This window comes from Arachis hypogaea, chromosome 11 (assembly GCF_003086295.3).
Source record: "Arachis hypogaea cultivar Tifrunner chromosome 11, arahy.Tifrunner.gnm2.J5K5, whole genome shotgun sequence".
NCBI classification, from domain to species: domain Eukaryota; kingdom Viridiplantae; phylum Streptophyta; class Magnoliopsida; order Fabales; family Fabaceae; genus Arachis; species Arachis hypogaea.
Genome location: NC_092046.1, coordinates 101,502,153 through 101,505,151, shown reverse-complemented (window position 1 = coordinate 101,505,151; position 2,999 = coordinate 101,502,153). Strand labels below are relative to the sequence as shown.

General features: G+C 38.0%; 1 non-coding gene across 1 annotated transcript; it reads right to left on the bottom strand.

Moving 5' to 3' along the window:
• Positions 1 to 2,453: 2,453 nt before the first annotated feature.
• On the bottom strand, positions 2,454 to 2,561 carry LOC112725168 (small nucleolar RNA R71). Its single transcript, XR_003164292.1, has one exon. It is a non-coding gene; the product is annotated as a small nucleolar RNA R71 (small nucleolar RNA).
• Between the last annotated feature and the right edge of the window lie 438 nt (positions 2,562 to 2,999).

The following is a 2,999-nucleotide window of genomic DNA, read 5'->3' as shown; positions in this document are numbered from 1 at the left end:
GCAATCAAAAAGATATGATTGAAAATTATTTTGAAAAAGATTTGAAAAAAAATCAATTTTTTTGAAATTAGAATTTTGACTTGACTAAAAAATATGATTTTGAAAATCTTTGACTAAATTAATGCAAAATTTCGAAAATTATGAGTAAAAAAGGAAAGGATATTTTTTTTATTTTTGAATTTTAATGAGGAAAGAGAAAAACAACAAAATGACACCAAACTTAGAAATTTTGAATCAATATAGAGAAAACAAACAAGAAAACTTTGAATGTCAAGATGAACACCAAGAACACTTTGAAGTTCAAGATGAACACCAAAAAAATTTTAAGTAAATAAAAGCACAAAAGACACCAAACTTGAAATTTTTTAAGGTAAAGAAACAACTAAGATTATGCAAATTTGAAAAACTAAGAGAAAGTAAAAGCATGCAATTGACACCAAACTTAAAATATGAAACTAAACTCAAATAAAAGACTCTAAATCAACAAAAATAAAATATTCCTAATCTAAGCAACAAGATAAGCCGTCAGTTGTCCAAACTCAAACAATCCCCGGCAACGGCACCAAAAACTTGGTGCACGAAATCACAATCACAGTTTTGTAATTCCGCACAACTAACCAGCAAGTGCACTGGGTCGTCCAAGTAATACCTTACGTGAGTAAGGGTCGATCCCACGGAGATTGTCGGCTTGAAGCAAGCTATGGTTATCTCGTAACTCTTAGTCAGGATATCAATAACTCTGAGATTTAATTGTAAAAAGTAAAAGAACATGAAATAAATACTTATTTTGCAGTAATGGGGAACAGGTTGAGGTTTTGGAGATGCTCCATCTTCTGAATCTCTGCTTTCCTACTGTCTTCTTCTTCAAGAACGCAAGGCTCCTTCCATGGCAAGCTGTATGTTGGGTTTCACCGTTGTCAATGGCTACCTCCCGTCCTCTCAGTGAAAATGTTCAACGCGCTCTGTCACAGCACGGCTAATCATCTTTCGGTTCTCGATCATGTCGGAATAGAATCCAGTGATTCTTTTGCGTCTATCACTAACGCTCAACACTCGCGAGTTTGAAGCTCGTCACAGTCATTCAATCCTTGAATCCTACTCAGAATCCCACAGACAAGGTTTAGACCTTCCGGATTCTCAAGAATGGCCGCCAATGGATTCTAGCTTATACCACGAGGATTCTGATTAAGGAATCCAAGAGATATACACTCAATCGAAGGTAGAACGGAGGTGGTTGTCAGGCACACATTCATAGGTGAGAATGGTGATGAGTGTCACGGATCATCACATTCATTAGGTTGAAGAACAAGTGGTATCTTGGAATAGAACAAGCATGATTGAATGGGAAAAACAGTAGTAATTGCATTAATCTATCAAGACACAGCAGAGCTCCTCACCCCCAACCATGGGGTTTAGAGACTCATGCCGTAGAAGATACAAAATGAAACGTGTAATGTGTCATGAGGTAAAGATACAATAGCAAAAAGGTCTTATTTATAGAGAACCAGTAGCCTAGGGTTTACATAAATGAGTAAATGACGTAAATATCCACTTCCAGGCCCACTTGATGTGTTCTTGGGCTAAGCATTGAAGCATTTTCGTGTAGAGAGTTCTCTTGGAGTTAAACGCCAGCTTTTGTGCCAGTTTGGGCGTTTAACTCCCACTTTTGTGCCAGTTCCGGCGTTTAACGCCGGGAATTCTGATGCTAACTTTGAACGCCGGTTTGGGCCATCAAATCTTGGGCAAAGTATGGACTATTATATATTGCTGGAAAGACCTGGATGTCTACTTTCCAAAGCAATTGAGAGAGCGCTAATTGGGCTTCTGTAGCTCCAGAAAATCCACTTTGAGTGCAGGGAGGTCAGAATCCAACAGCATCTGCAGTCCTTTGTCAGCCTCTGAATCAGATTTTTGCTCAGGTCCCTCAATTTCAGCCAGAAATTACCTGAAATCACAGAAAAACACATAAACTCATAGTGAAGTCCAGAAAAGTGAATTTTAAATAAAAACTACTAAAAATATAACAAAAACTAATTAAAACCTACTAAAAACATACTAAAAACAATGCCAAAAAGCGTATAAATTATCCGCTCATCAGTGACTTTACTGCACCTAATTCCAATTTACATGGAAGAAGCATCTCAATCCCTGCCATTGGAGCAAACAATTTTGAGCTGAAACCTCAATTAGTTTCTCTGATGCAACAGAATTGCAAGTTTTATGGACTTCCATCCGAAGATCCTTTTCAGTTCTTAACCGAATTCTTGCAGATCTGTGATACTATTAAGACCAATGGGGTTGATCCTGAGGTCTACAGGCTTATGCTTTTCCCATTTGCTATAAGAGACAGAGCTAGAATATGGTTGGACTCTCAACCTAAAGACAGCCTGAACTCTTGGGATAAGCTGGTCACGGCTTTCTTAGCCAAGTTCTTTCCTCCTCAAAAGCTTAGTAAGCTTAGAGTGGATGTTCAAACCTTCAGACAAAAAGAAGGTGAATCCCTCTATGAAGTTTGGAAGAGATACAAGGAACTGACCAAAAAGTGTCCTTCTGACATGCTTTCAGAATGGACCATCCTGGATATATTCTATGATGGTCTGTCTGAATTATCTAAAATGTCATTGGACCATTCTGCAGGTGGATCCATTCACCTAAAGAAAATGCCTGCAGAAGCTCAAGAACTCATTGGCATGGTTGCAAATAACTAGTTCATGTACACTTCTGAAAGGAATCCTGTGAGTAATAGGACGCCTCAGAGGAAGAGAGTTCTTGAAATTGATACTCTAAATGCCATATTGGCTCAGAATAAAATATTGACTCAGCAAGTCAATATGATCTCTTAGAGTCTGAATGGATTGAAGGAATCATCCAACAGTACTAAAGAGGCATCTTCTGAAGAAGAATCTTATGATCCTGAGAACCCTGCAATAGTAGAGGTGAATTACATGGGTGAACCCTATGGAAACACCTATAATCCCTCATGGAGAAATCATCCAAAT